The 16,045-nt window shown below is 43.8% G+C and overlaps 1 long non-coding RNA gene across 1 annotated transcript in view; it reads right to left on the bottom strand.

Moving 5' to 3' along the window:
• Positions 1-640: 640 nt before the first annotated feature.
• The window catches only part of LOC108642223, a 52,626-nt gene continuing 37,221 nt past the window's right edge, over positions 641-16,045 (bottom strand). The window contains exon 4 of the long non-coding RNA XR_001922510.1: positions 641-943. This is a non-coding gene — a long non-coding RNA (uncharacterized LOC108642223). The remainder of the gene's footprint in view (positions 944-16,045) is intronic.

Genomic DNA, 16,045 nt, shown 5'->3' with positions numbered 1-16,045 from the left:
ATCCTTAGTCCTGGGGCATCAGGACTTGTAGCCCTTGGATGGTTCCTGGGATCCAGGCATTGCCTTGGAGCACCACTCAGATCCAAATGTTCCCCACCTTTCTCATCAGTCAGTGCAGATTTTCTTGAGGGGCAGTGGCTGAGCAAATATGCACAGAAAGGAATATTTGGGCCAGAAAAGGGAATTAAAGGGGATGTTGATTACAATCTAAATATTTCCCCCTTTGAAGTGAGCAGGTCTGTGTTTGGGCAGGATCAGATACTCTTTTCTCACAGTTTGAGGCACATCATGAGTTATTTTGTGTTCTTGCTGTTGGGAACATGATTTCATTGCAGCCTATTGCAAAGGGCTAACTGAGGTAAAGGGCAGGGAAGGTGTTGGGATACAGATGCCCTGTGCTCACAGCCCACTCTCTGGCTGGAAAATCCCTATATTGTGCTATAACACAGCTATCTTCCAGTGCAACTGTTGGGTGGGGAGAACAGGAGGGTCAGGAGATTACCAGGGTAATTCTCTCTGCCACGCACAACCCCTCCTTGATCATTTGTTGAGTTTGAGAAGCTGAGATTTGAGCTTTATTCCTGCCTGAGAGGTCTTTATTCTTTCCCTTTCTCCATATTCAGGAGGGTAATAAAGTCAGGAAACGTGAGGAATCTGGTCAATGCTGTATTCCAGCCCTGCCACACATTCCAGTGCCCTGCATTTAAAGAGTGTATTTTGGAAATCAGCCTCCTTTTTTTTCCTACCATTTATTCCAATTCTCATACTTTTCCTAAGCATCTGTTACAGGGAGAAGTCAGTGGGTGTCAGTGTCATTCAGGATCAGGCCGGGACAAGCAGGGCTCTCCTACGTCAGAGCTTTCCAGACCTTTACCACATTTGGATGCAGCGTGGAGTCAGAGATCTGGAATGAATTGCTCTTCCACATCTTCTTTTTGTGTCACTGAGATAGAAAACAGAAAGCATCAGCTCGCAATAAATTCCCAGATGTGCTAAGTAACACACAATGGAGGTCCTTTCAGCAAACTGTCAGAAGGAGGAGACTTCACTGGGAGTAGGAAAGGGCAGCTGCCTCTCTGCCGAGTTTTGGGCTTTACAGCTGCTCCCCAACCTATTACAACCTCATTTATCCACTTCAGCCCCGTCCCCTGTCTTGCCTCTGCTGCAGACCAGGGCTGTGTGAAGGATAAGGAGCTTCATCCTCTCCGGGGGTGCTGGAGCTGTGATAACAACCCCAGTGCTGAGGGCAATTTTGGAGAGTTTAAGGGTTTTGGTAGATCACAGAATCACAGAATATTCCAAAAGGATCATCGAGTCCAACTCCTGGCCCTGCACAGGACCATCCCCAAGCATCACACTGAAAAAGCTCGTGCAGGAACCATTTTCTTAGCTACAAAAAAATCAGATATTTGGCATTTTGTGAGTTGCCACCCTCCAGAAAGAACATCATGGCTGGGTCAGGATCAAGACAAAAGGAAGAAAAATGACATACCTATGGCTCCAAGCCTGCAGGAAGCATTTCCATACCACGTTGAACACTTGGCTGGTCTGCCCTCAACAGAGCTACAAAAAGATGTTTTTCATGGCCAGAGATGGTTTTCTTCTGAATATGAAAACTCAGATATGAAAAGGCCTTTATTTACAAGTGTTGATGCAGAGAGATTTGCAAACTGCATCCCTGAGCCAGCAAAGATTTCTCTGTGGGAGTGGGAGTAGAGTGGGAAGTCAGTGGTACAGGGTATTGGGAATGATCCACCACACTTTGGCTCTGCCACTTCTGGTCTCTTTTGCACTCTTTGCACTGGGCCCCTGAGAATTTTGCCTGCACAAATGCATAGAAAGAACTGAAATTAAGTAGAATCCAGCTTTTCACTTATCCCATGCAAGCTTGATCCTTAACCATCTCTTTCAATGTTTTTTTGGGATGGCTCACATAACTTGGGAAGTTATGGGGAACAGATCAGATGATGAGAATCACCTGCTCCCCTTACACAAGCAGTGATAAGACCCTCCATGTACCCCCAGCTGTCCAGGCTGGCAAAGCTCAGAAGATTTCTGGGCTCAAAAACTTCATTATCTGTAGCATGTGCAAATAACTGCACCCACTGATCCTTTCTTGGCACATTCAAACAAGAGTCGCATTTTTAAAGTTTTCTGTCAGAAAAATGATCCGAAGGAGGTTCCTTTTACGAGTGAAAGTCCACAACATGAGCCTTGCCCCAATTATTCCTACATACTGGGACGACAAATGTGTCTAGCTGGGAGCCTTGCCACTTCCCTCCTTTCCATGGAGAAATAAGGGAAAGGTTGAGAACCGAGGTTGTGAATCCCTGCTGTACCCCTGGAAAGTAATAATAGCAGCATCAGTAATAGCTCTTAAATCAGGAGGACTTGCTGCAGCCTGGCTCCCACGAGCTTTGCATGACAGCCCTGAGCGTTCACGGGAATGACATGTTCCCAGCAAGAACATTCTCATTTGCATTATGGCAGGACATGGAGACCCAAGTTAGATTTTAAGTGTTGAGCAAACCTGATGTGACAACATAGTCCTTGTTTCCATACCCTGTTTAGACTAAGCTGACCCTTTTCAAACCCTCCTCCCTGCTCCCAATGAAAGCTTTGTGGAAAGGCTCACGCAACGCGATGAAGGAAAAGTATAAAAGCAAGAGAGAAAAGGAGGCAAAAAGCATTTGAACCTTCACTGACTCCAGAAATTCCTGCAAGCCCTCAGACTTCTCCATTTTCTAATTGAGGTAACGAGATTACAGGCTACTCTGTTAATTACTGAAATGTGGAATGGACTCATATATGAGTAATGACGTTGTCTATTTTTGAAAAATAGTAAAATCAGAGACAGGTTAAAATTTTTTTTATATTTTTCTACACAGACACTACTTTAAAGCACATTGTTTTATTAACACAAGGCTGACACACTGTGTTGGCCACAAAGCCACTGATCAGGCCAAAATACATGGAGGAAAATATCATTATCAGACCAAACTACACTCTCCGACTACAATCTAAACTACTCCGTGGTAACTATGCCTGATTTTGCAAAATGATTAAATTCATGTTCTCATGAAAGTTCAACCTCCAATTTGTAAGGAGTCCAGCGTTCTGCTCCAGATCCCTTTGCAGGAGATAGAAATGCTCATTAAATTCAACATGCCTTGGATCAGGCTCCAATCTGGAGTTCACATATGTACAACCCACAGAAACAATCTCAGTGGTTTATTTCTATCCTCGTGCAGGTAAAAACTGAAAAGTAAGGAAGGTGATCTTTTCCCAGCAAATAGAAAAATAAGGAGAAAACTATATACTAATAGAATAACATTAATTCTCCTTGTGGAATGAGCATTTCGAATCAGAGGAACAATTTACTGTACCTAATGATTTCAGGAGCACAAATCCCACAGGAGATAATAGGACTTCACTTTACGTGCAGTTACACACTTTTAAAAATGCTTCCTCTAATTACAAAGCTGTTATTATGGGTCCAACGTGTGCATATTAGGCATACACGGAGGAAGGATAACATGCTATACTCACTAAATCAGCCAGAAAACATGCATTTTCAAGAAATAATTCAACGTGTTTTCTTTGTGTTCAGCTTGAAGGTTACTTAGGTCTTAACTACAGGAAATTATAAGTAAGATTATTTTTTCTAGGGTTTTTTTTTTTTGTAAAACTAAATAGAAAATTAAGATATATATCTTTTTCTTCAAGAACTATGCCATTAAATATAGTGATGTACAAATTACAGACAATTAAAAGTAGATTTATAGTAAAATATGAATATAAGATATAATGAAATTAGTTTCTACTGTTCATAAATAAGTACGATGTAATATATAAAATAGTTTTCACTATTAATGATTTTTAAAAATACTGCACTGTGATTTTAAAATGGAACTGATATCTGCAACCTTGGCAAGAATAGAATCCCTTTATTAGTGTTTGTATCAATATAATGCACTGGTTTTAAATGTTATTTTGTACTGAGAAGAATATTTTATGAAGTTAAATTTCTATACATGTTGTGGCTGTTAATGTGTTCCACGATTTACGACCGATTTTGGTTTTCAGATCAGGGCTTGTGTGTTTCAGAGAAATATTTTGCCAACGTTGTTATTCCCTTCTAAAATTCCATTTCAATGGTAATGTATTTTTAAAGAGTGAAGCTCGAGAACAGAAATAGCACATATTTTTTGAAAACTATACAACCTTGTATAGTTTTCATATACAGCCTAACATTCATCATCATCTCCCTGCTGCTTTAGAACCACTAATGTTATTATTCCCTTCTTTTATTTTTTTTCTTTTTTTTTGCTAGGTAGAAATATTAATGAGATATCATTTCCCTGCTTTTGTAAAAATCTCTCTCATGTTGCTTGTTGGATAAAAACCCAAAAGCCGGTGAGCAGCGAGACCACACTCGGACTTGCAGCTCCGTAAACTCACAAAACACGCTTCTCATTTCACCCTTGTTCCCTGCCTTTGCTTTAAGCTGCCCCCAAATTTCAGCAGCAAAAATTCTCCCCATCCCCGTCCGTTCCCCATCAAAGGAACCAATACCTTATAACAGAGGCAGGTTGGAAAAAAAGAAAAAAACACAAACAACCAACCGGGCAAACTGATTAAACAGCGGCGAAAAAAACCGCTCTTAGACATCAGATTTCCTGAGCTTTTTCCCCTCTCTCGCTGCACTACTTACTTGTAATTATGTCTGGGGCCATTCCTTCCTATTCCACAGGATAAACTGGAATATACTGCTCGGCAGTTTTGTCTCGAGCTCTTTAAACACTAGAGACCTTATAAGCAAACAACCCTTTTTTTTCTGCCTGTTATGAAATTTTAATGATCTTCCAGGGCTCTCAAAATCAAACCAACTTTCTTCCCTCCCCCTGCCCCAACAACTTGGCTCCTTTGTACCTTTTGTTTCAGAACTGTGCCCAAACTAAATATACCAAACCAGGAGGGATCTATAGCTTTAAAATAGGGGTTAAAGTGGCCCTTGTTTTCCTGCGTGTCTTCTCGTTCCTGGTAAACTGTGGGATTTTGCTTGGGGAGCGTTGGAAAAAGCAGATTGGGGAGTGGAAACTGGATCAGAGGTGGACAGAGAGTCCTCAAAAGGGGTTTCATGGAGGGGATGAGGGTGCCAGCGCCAGTGTATGCCAAACAGCTTTGTGATGGATGTGTTTATCCTTAAAACTAAGGTCCCATTCAACGCTGCCATGGCCGGGATTGGGAAGGCGGGCGGCGGGAGAAGTGCTGGGCGAACACGGGGGGTGTGTTAAGGCGCCTTGTTTGAGCACTCCCTGAAGTGCCAGGGCAACAGTTTGTATTAAAGGTGATTTGTGGACCTTAAGGACCACTGTAAAGGACCCCAAAAGGGTTTTATTTTGGTGAGAGAGAGGACAACCTCCCTCCACAGCCTTCCCCACCTCAGGGCACCGCTGGACTCAAAGGACTGCAATGTACAAGGAGCTACGAGGTGACGAGAAATGCTGTAAAATAAGTAAAATCCTGGCTAGTCCCTGTTGCTGGAATGCATTTTCTCGGCTCAGTGCTTATCTGGAGATCATGGGTACTGCCCTAAACTCTGCCTAAGTCACCTTTGCTGCTCTTTTGATCCCCTTCACCTCAATAACTCCAAATTCATAGTATTTGACTCCTCTGTAACACCTCCTGCTCCCAGTCCTGCACTGCTCAGTCATAGGTGGAAATTACAGCCTTTCTGAATGTTCCCTAATTTATGCCAAGTGCTTTTGGTCAGTTTGGAGAGAGCTGGCTGGGAATCCTTAAAATGCTGGTTTGTATCCCTGAAATACAGCAAACAGCCATTACAAGTGGAGTTAACAGGTTGTAGCTCAAATTCCACTTCAAAATTTGATGTGTGGAGAGCACCAGAACAAAACATGACCTGACTGGAGCCCTCTCTGCTTCCAAAGGCAGATTTTAGAGAATGATGATATGCAACACTTGGTGTGATTAATAGATGTGGAAATGTGTAACTGGAATTTCACAACTTTCAAGAGTGTTTTGCTGTCTCAAGAAGAGGAGATCTGACGTAACTCTTGGTTTCAGGGGAGAAAGATGGTTGGTGGCTGTCCTAAACCCATTTTGTTGTCCTCATCAGTCCATTGGCATATGGATGGAGAAGAAGAGAAGAAATAGCTATAAGAAGAGTCCAGAGAAAACATTTGGGGTAAGAAGGAGAAGAAGAATTAGAGGTAGGAGAGCAGGTCATAGGTTGCAGACCATGGATTTTTGGGGTGTTCAATAAGCCCCAGAACATCCCTCTTGACAACAAGTCCTCCCCATGAAGGGAGGAAGGGGCTGCAGTTCCAAATTGCCCCCAGCCCTCCTCATTTAGCATTTAACCCTGTGCAAGGGGCCGGAGCACAGCTGAGCACGGCCAAGAACTGGCCTGGGAACAGGGTCCGGGTTAGGATTGCACACATCAGTAACTCACTCCCACGGCCCTGGGCAGCATTGTTCTCTAAAAGCAGACATGTTTCCTTCCAAGTAGCAGACATGGAAAGAAAAACACACACAAAAACAAATCATCTTGTCCTTCCTTCTCCGGATGGCGGGCAGCCCGCTCTGCTTGTCACTGAGGCTCGAGGTGAACACGGTCCCAGTCTGACAGAGGTGATGGGGGAATGAAGAAGTCGTCCCCAAGTCCCTTTCCCTTGGAAAATCCACTCCTGAGGATAGCTGATCCTGCCAAGCTTTCTCCTTGACCTCTCCTATGGGTCCTACCCACACATCTCAGCACATGTCAAAGGCAGGCATAGGGTGCTTGGGGGTTTTCATTGTGTCAAACTCTTCCTACTCTAAATTAGCTCATGGCTCCATTAGGCTTCCCTAATATTCATCTAGTGTAGCTCCCTGCCTTTCTGCAAGTTCTGGAGCTTTCCTAATGTCTTTCAAAGTTTTGGGGTTTTGGCTGGGAAGAAATCACTGCAGAAAGAAGCAGAAACAGCCGTGGGTTATTGTATCCCTCCTCTTGGGCTGCATTCAGTCCTCATGTCCTGAAGGCATTGGGGGCGAAGCTCTGAAGATAAAAATCCTGTGTGTTTTCAAGGGGATAAACCCATTCTTTGCGATGGGATGTCCACCACTTGCTGCCCCAGCTCTGTTATCTGTCCCTCATCATCTATTTTTTTAAGCTTTCTCTCTTCACAAAATATTCAATAAATCATAACAGACTCAAAACACAGTTGGGCATCTGTCCTGCTGCTGGGGCTTTTGGCTGCATTTAGATCATTAAACGGGCCTGGCTTTACACAACCTGACAAATACGAGGTGAACTTTACCCCTGGGTCTGCCACCTTCACACAACAAGGGCACATATTCCACAGCTGGGGAGCTGTTATTCGACTCGGACTGTACCACAGGTCAGAATTTATGACTTTGTTATTATTATGTTTGTGAGTTTTACAGCCACACGGGTCCCGCGGGAACCCGCAGCACTTTCGCTGGGCCATGTCAGTCAGACATTCGTAACGCACCAAAGAGGAAGCATTGAAAATGCTGGGAATATCCTGTCTAACACTGTCTCTCATCTCTCTGACCCTCAGGTAAGGGCCAGACTTTGTTTGCACCCAGCATCGGAGGAAGCTGATAAAGGGCCTAAGAGGAACATGGAGGGGGAGTGAGTGGCAGTGAACACTCAGCAGTGTTACTGCCAGACACCTCTGCTGCCCTGTTTGTTCCCTCTAATGACACATGTCCCAAATTTCCTGATCATAACAGTCATCATGTTGCTCTTGGTGTTTTATTGCCCTCTGATGTTGAGCCAGGAGCTTCACAATGGAAGTTAACCTGATGTTAATGAGTTTAACCACTCCAGTTCATCTGCTGACTCCTCAGAGCGTTAATGGCTTTGGGGGGACACAGAGAGGTGTTTTCACTCACGTAGGATGTGCAAACATACCACACTCTGCCCAGATTTCACTGTGAGCCATCAGCAGCAGTGCTGACAATTCAAAAGCTTTGCTTTTTGTCTTGTGGATGCCTGTGGTTTGCCAGGAGTGGTGTCACTAGTGGGGTAAAATATCTGGAGTGGGAGCCTTTCCCCAACAGATGCAATGGATGGATGCCCATGAGCATCTGCCAGGCTTCCTTATGGGGACTGCAGTGAGCAAACCTCTCTGCTGCAATGTGGGTTGTAGGGTCACTGACATGGTGGCATCTCTTACTGAGCCATCCAGTGTGTTTAGCTGTCAGAAATGCTCCTGTTTGGCCATCTGACCCCCCTGCAGCAGCATGGTCCTTCCCACCAAGCTGCCACAGCCCTCAGGGGATCTTCACTCTTTAGAAAAGTCCAAAGCTTCCCAAGCAGCAAATGCCTTCACCCTCAAGGAGCACCAGCATCTCCTGCCATCCACAGCCAAGAGCTGACAGAGGCTTTTTCACTCTCTCCTATTTTGGGGACACCCAGGCCAGGGACCAGGATATCTGATGGAGATGGTGTAGGCCAGGTCTGACATCTTTGCCTGAAACCATAAAATGTCAAGGTCACGATATCCTCAGAATTTTCCTCCCTTTTCCTTCCTTCCCTGGTCCCTCTTTCACCCTCTTACAGGCAGGACAGTAACACACAGACCTCCAGGATTCACTTCCCTTAACAGGCATTATGCTAAAGGCAGCAATGGAATTGCATTTTATGAGACCTGGGGTCTGACATTCCTCGCATTTGGATGTAGAAAATATCCAATCAATGTCATCCTTTCATTGCCTGTCCATCCTGGGAAAAAAAGGGTGTGCTATTGTGCTAAATGTGTAACTATTATTGGGACCCACAGACCTCTGACTTGGGAACACACTGTGCAAGCCAACCTTGAACACACACATTGAACTTAAAAAACATATACAATAAAAAATATCTAACTCCCAGGTACCCAGTGATTATTCTGTAGCACAGAATAAGCTTTCTAACTGCCTTTCTTTTCCTCCTGCCTGAAGAAATTATTCCGTTCTGCACCTGTCCATGGAATATATCATCTTAATTCAGCATACCTCAGCCCCTGCTGGGCAAAGGCAACTGGATACCCCCAAGAAAAGGCCAAAGCAGGAGTCCTTTAACCTAATAAGGCAGACAAGGCTACAAAGGCATCTACGATTCCCCTGGATTTTCCTCCAGGGAGGCAGGTGCTATTGATCCTCGAGGAGCACAAACATGTGACATGGCCTTGACTGTGTTGTGCCTTTCCTTCACTGCTGTATGTTCTTGTGCTACAGTCGCTGGTTTTCCAGATGGGATGTAAAGCCATGGAATCCCACAGTAATTTGGGTTGGAAGGGACCTTAAAGCTCATCTCATTCCATCCCCTTGCCATGGGCAGGGACACCTTCCACTATCCCAGGTTGCTCCAAGTCCCGTCCAACCTGGCCTGGAACAATTCCAAGCCTGGGGCAGCCACAGCTGCCTTCTCTCTGCAGATCCCTGTCTCAGGCTCTTGTGCTGAGGATGACCCTAAAAGCCACGTGGTTGATGGTTAGGAGGCTGCATGCCCAGCAAAAATTACGTACAGCTGTAGGAAGCTGGGACTGATCCTCTTGTCTCATGTTGCCAGCAAGGTCCCAGCAACACGTGGGAGCATGGGAGGGAGAGGAGCATCCAAGGAGGGGATGGTGCTGCTAAAATGGCAATGGGAGGGATTTGCTGAGGACTTAGTGGGAGAACAGGAGAGATTCAGTGTCCCTGGAGCCAGCAGGGTCTCCCACATGTGCCGGCAATTCACACTCCGGCTTTTATGAGGTGAGAGGAGCTGCTGGAAGGCATTTTCCCCAGCTTGTTGAGGGGTGTGATGCAAAGCCCTCCTGGTGAGGGCAGGCTCTCAGCCCAGGTGTGAGGGACAGCAGTCAGTGGAGTTCCTGGAGTCTGCACATGCCAGCCTGGAGAACGGGCATGGGAAAAGGTCAGAAATGTAACATCTGCTTTATTAAAAAAATAAAATAACCCTCTGTTCAAGCACATAAGTGCTTTCCTGCAGTAGGAGAATTTCCCTCTTTCAGGAGCTTCTGAATGAGGAAACCAAGAATTTCCAAAGAAAAAAAAAAAATAGAAGGAAGATGGAGATAAACTTCAGCTCCAATGCTGAAGGCTGAACAAATGCAATCTGCTTTTCTGACACTCAGCAGAAAGAGAGGCAGAGCTGAGCAGGAAGAAAGAAGGGTCTGATTTCACGTGCCTCATCTTAACGAGCCCAACATCACACGTGCCTTTAGCAACAAGAAAATGCTCTGCAGGCACTCAAATGCCTGTGTGTGTGTTTGTGCACTCGTGTGACGCAGGGCTGAGCCGCGTTGTTCAAGCCCAGCTCCCCACTCAGACACGTAAATTAATCCTGGTGGGCGCTTGGGTTTGCACTTCACGCTCTCAGCGAAATGTTAGACCTTTGTGTGCTGTGTGAGAGGGGAGAAAAGGCAGCTCTTTCCCTGGCACTCAGGGTGACCTGGCTCTGTGTCGGTCCTGGCACCCCCCAGACCCACACACATTTTTTTTATTCCTCGTTATATCCTGCACGAATTCCTTCTGGTCTGAGAGTTTCCATTCTTGATCTCCGTCCAAAGGTGAGCGTTCGCTGTTGAAAGTTTGTTCTAAATTGATTTAACTATTTTTAAAAGTTCCTCATTGCTGAATAAATACACCTTTCCCCCTGCAAATGTGTTTCCCTGATTTTCTCCTCCAAAGGGAGCAGCAGGGATTTAGTAAAGCGTTTTAGAAAGAATAGTGTGGTTGATACCAAGGGACCCAAATGAAAGAGAAACAAAGAAAGCAAACAGGATATTTATGGCAACTCTAGAGAGCTCTCTGTATGTAGCCATTAAAATAGCCCTCAAATGAACAATACTGGCTTTCTGCTCTATCCTCAAACACAGAGGACAACCTTTGAAAGACTCCTACGCACATCCAAGGCTTGTGTGGGTAACTGTGGATTGGCAGGTGAAAGGAAATAATCCTGAGCACGTTCTTAACCTGCATGAAAAGCAGTTTGACTTGTGCACACATTGGAATACACACACTGATTTGTTTTCAGATGTAGTTTAACCATTCACTCTGCATTTCCTTGGAGAAAACTTACAATTCTTCAGGGCAAAGAAAAATGTAGCAAAATTAGGCAGCTCCTGTGCCTTTTCCTGCTTCAAATGTTGAGTTGCTACCTGTCCTCTTGAAAAAAATGAGTCAATAAAATAGTCCCGCAAGAAAAAATTACTGTACTTTCAATTTTCTAAATAAACACAACAGAAAAACCATACAAGGCTTACGTAGTTTGCAAGTGCCTCTTAAAAAATAAAAATCACACTGTTTTCACAGTTTAGGCATCACTAATTTCCAGTGAATAGACCTTGCTGCATCAGCAATTTCCATCTCCACTAAATGACTCCAAAAGGGTCCTACACTGCCCAAATGTTCTTTTTTTTTCTGTCAAAAAAATAAACTGCTGTTTCCCTTTTTGTGCACAAACATTTGTCACTGTTATAACCTGGAGTCTTCCACTCTTGGTTGGGAACAGGCTGAAGGGAAGTATTGCCTGAGATACATCTTCCTTGGACAGCTTTGTCTTTTCTGCTCCTTTCTCCAGCAAACATATCAAATACCACTTTAGAAAGCTGGTTTGAACAAGCCAGCCAGTGTTTCAACATTCATTCTATTTTTCCAGCTGAATTTGAATTTTTTTTTAAACATAAATGGCTTCATTAACGTCAATTTGTGGATCTGTTAAGATGTAGGTGGTCTGATGCCTTAAATATGACTGTACATTTGTTCCACTCCACCACCGAAAAACCCTTCAGTGGGATGCAATGTAAGGAATTACCATCCAGCTCCTTTTTTTTTTTTTGCTTTTTGTTTTCCAAAACAGCTGTGTCACAGATAGCCCACCCCTCCCCTTGCTCCTCTGACCTCTTATTCTGCAATCCTCTTGGATTCCCTCCAGGGAGGGCAAATATTCCCTCCACCTTCCCCCAGAATTGTATGTTCCTTTAACCTTGGAACGATCTTTAGCTGCTAAAAATAGACTCCCAATTCCAGACTTTTGCCGACTCTTCTCGTGCCACAACTGCCTTTTGACATTCTGTTCTCCCTGGTGGATCACATGCCCCGTCTCTGCCTCCCTGCCAAGGCTGACAAAAGCACAATGTGTCACCAAATTTTTTGAACAGGAATTCCAACGACCAGACAGGAAAAAAAAACAAACCAACAAAAAACCCCAATGATGTGTTGAGAAACTTTTTTCATATGAAAACCAACAGAGAAAAAAAAAATCACAGAATTACAGAGTCATGGAAACTCCAAATGGAAAATCATTAGGTTATCCAGGCAGTTTGTTTGCTAATTAGGGATGATCCCCTATGGCACTGGCTGGTTTAAAAGCCCTAAATGAGAGATCTCTCCCCAGTATCTAAAAAGATTATCCACAATCCAAGTTATCTCCCAGTGTTTCTGACTGAATTCCTCCTCTCAGAACAGTTTCCTGTCCTTTCCCATCATGGACCTCATCACCACCACTCTTTCCATCCCATTCTCATGAAAGGACTCGAGGTACTGAGACTTTCTCCACAGGAAATGTCTATTTTTTCTACAAATATTTGTAGGGTAATATCCCCGCCTGGTGTTTTATCAAAACTGAGGTACTCAATAATCTTAGAAGTCTTTTCCAAATTAAATTATTCTTTGTTTCTAATTAGGATAAATTATCTTTCAGCTTTCCAATTTTCCTTTGGTTTTGGCTGTTGTTTATCCTGTTTATCCTGGTGACTCCTTCCAGTATCACAAAATCAGGCAGCACTTTGCTGGTAACAAGGGGCAGCAGGTGGGATGATGTGACCTGACCACAGAAGAGCAGTTGTCTCCTGGATGTCACCCCCACATACATCCCAAGAGTTCATTTTCCCAATATTAATATACACTTGCGAAAAACTAGCGATTTGCTGTTTGTCAGCAATAGCTCAGATTTTTGTCAGTGTTGGCTTTTTCATTTTTTCCCCTTTTGTTGTATATTTGTCCTTTTGACTACCCTTTTCTAAAGGATTTGTTAATTTTTGTTTGTTTGTTTGTTTTGTTTATTTATTTATTATATTTTTTCTTTTCTGCCCACTTTTCTAATCCCTTGGAGCAACAGGGAAAACAGTAGAGGAACATCAGGTCTGATGTAGCCAAAAATGCTGTAAATGTAGAATTTTTGCAATAAGTCTCTTATTTGAATATTTCTTTGCTATTTCTTCCAGAGGAAGCTCTCAACTATGCTGTGGAACTTGAACTTCCTTGTCTCCTTGTTGTTTGTTCATTCCCTGCTCAATGCTGTGTTTTGCAGAGACCTGTTCCTGGTTCCCATCACACACTTTCAGGTTTCTCCATCCAAGGAGCTGCCAGAGGGTCTCTGTGAACACTGTGCTCAAGTCTGGGTACGTGACAGTCCCATTTCACTGTGCTGCTCCAAAGGCCATCCCACAGACCACCCGTGAGCATGAGCTTTCTCAGGATTCACAAATAATCTTTCAGCCAAATCCCAGAGGAACAAAGATGCCTCTCTGTCTGTCTGGGGAGAAACAGATTTAATTGTGTCACAGTCATAAGGTATCTCTAAAGAGTGCACAGAGATAACCAGAGAAAATTGTACAATGAAGGGATGACTCTCCGGATATTCCAGACCTGAGGCACGGACAGAAGGCAAAATAGAGTTTCCAACTGACATCAATATTATTGTGCCCTTTGTCACCCCATCCTTGATTTCAATCAGTCACTTGGACCCCATCAATTGCTTCCATTTTGGAAACATAAAATGCTTGTGTTATTCAAGAGCACCAGAGTGAAAAGGGGGTGAAGAAAAGCAAATCTGAAAACTTAATGCAGAGAGCTCTGACAAGTTGGTGGTCTGGTGGGGTTGAATGATCTCTTTCTGGGTTTCCTCGCTGCTGAGAGCAAATCCTCAGGGCTAAAGGTGCACAGCTCCAAGTGAAACCATTTGTAGCTGTGTCCTGGTAGCACCATAGATCACTTTCATTTGAGAACTGTCCTCACAATCTCTGCTTGTTCCTGATCAATACTTCACTATGAATAAAAGTGAACAGAACAAATTGGAAAGATTTATTAACCCTGCTGATATGTTAAAAGCATTCTGTCAAAGAATTTGAAAAATGCTTCTCATATTTAGTGTTCAGAGACAGAAAATCCCTTTTGAGAAAGGAAAGGTATGTAAAATACATCAGTACCTCAGTGTGGAAATCCAGACCTGGCTCACTATATACATTACAGATGAATAGGTATTATTGAAAACTGCATGTGGTTCTTAGTGGGGAGAGCAGCTCCACATATGAATGAGAAAGTAATTGTCAGCACTCAAGGAGAAACACTGGTCACATCTTTAAGGGAGTTGAGAGAATGGGAGGCTTTAAGATGGTAAAACACAAGATTAATGGAATTGGGAGAAGCTGTTGACAGAATTTCTTGAGGGGAATGAAATTGGAAAGTGATACTGGTTGGGACGCGGCCCTTGGAAATTTGCAGCAGTCTGAAGCCATACCCAGATCTCCTCACTGTAATAAAAGCAGGGGCTGAAACCAAATGAGGATTTGAACCGCATGTCAGAAAGTCACTGCTGGAGTGGGATTCCAAAAAGCACGTTGCAGAGCAGCGAATGAATCACAGCCCACAGGGTGCAGAACACACACTAAATGAATCCAGCATGATGCACTGCTCTGCAGGGCAATCACCACCTTCAGCACTGGCACAGAAAGCAACAACCAACCTCAACGTGTCACTTTTGTCCAAAATATTTTTCAAAGGTTAGGGCAACACACAGCACAACTGGGGGTGCCTCCAGAGGAAAGAACACCCCTGGCCAAATCGCTTTCCAGTTTGTGCTTTGGAGTTTACTGGACTGGCATAAAAGGAGTATCCTGCAGCCCAGCCCAGACTAACATGCTGCTACTGGGATGGGGAAGAAACAAGAAAATATGTCAAAGAACACCCTGGTTTTGTATGCAGGTGATATTCTGGTAATTTCTTAGCAGTGCTAAAACATGAGGCAAGTTCATGGCCAGGAGTTTGAAGGCAGGTCTTTTTTCTTCTGAGCCTGGCAAGGAGGCAGAGAGTTTTATTGGAAGCAGGCAGAGTTTCCATGCCTTTGTCAACTCCAAATCAGGCTGTTCTTCTGGAGAACATCTTTAATCAACTGGAAGCTGATCAACCCACTTCATGAGTTGGGTTTTTCACTGGAACAATATGGTAACACCAGAGGCCTCTGAGCTGTGCTCCAGTTAGAGTTCTGACATTTGAAGCTCTGGATGGCTTAAGCAAGGCACTTTAAAAAAAAAAAATAATGTATAATTTCTTAATAAAGGGAAATGGGTAGGACTTTCTCCATAAAGAACCTCTACTTTTGGAAAGAACTGTCCCTATTCTGGATGGAAACACCCTCAGATGTCAAGAGGATATTAGAGTGAACAGGCACAGTTCTCCCATAAAGCCATTTGGTGAAAGAGTGGTCAAAGTCTTGAGAGCACTCAAGGAAAGCAGACCCTTCCAAGAGCAGATCACCCTCCTGGGATGCTGAGGCAATACCTCCTCGAAGCTAAAAAGCTATTTTTTGACTGAAGGGACAGCATTCACCACTGATTGTAGGAGGTCTTCCCTGTGAGGTCTTCCAAATCCCTCGTGGCCATGTTGAGCCTACCCAGGCTGTGAAAGCCAAAACTATTCCAGGCAAAGCGAGTACAGCAGTAGGAAAGTCAGCTGGAAACACACTTTTTAAAAAATTTCACAGGGAGAAAGGGAATAAAGTTTGATCATTTCTTCCACAGCACTGGTCTGGAATTAGGGATTATAGCAAGATGCAACATGAAAAGCATCTTACTGTATTTTTTTTCATATTTTTGTCCTCTTTGAGGAGTTGGGGAGGAGGATTATGGAGAACACAGAAAAAACGTAAAACAGTCATCTTTCTCACTTGACCTGCTTGCTTTCCTAAATAAAGTGACATTGGAACACTTCACACTAAATGGCATTTTCTGACATACCCACAAGTATGTCT

Source organism: Manacus vitellinus, unplaced genomic scaffold, assembly GCF_001715985.3.
Source record: "Manacus vitellinus isolate BGI_N305 unplaced genomic scaffold, ASM171598v3 scaffold_10_pilon, whole genome shotgun sequence".
In the NCBI taxonomy this organism is placed as follows: domain Eukaryota; kingdom Metazoa; phylum Chordata; class Aves; order Passeriformes; family Pipridae; genus Manacus; species Manacus vitellinus.
Note: the sequence above shows the minus strand (reverse complement) of the source record. Positions and strands in the feature narration are given on the sequence as shown.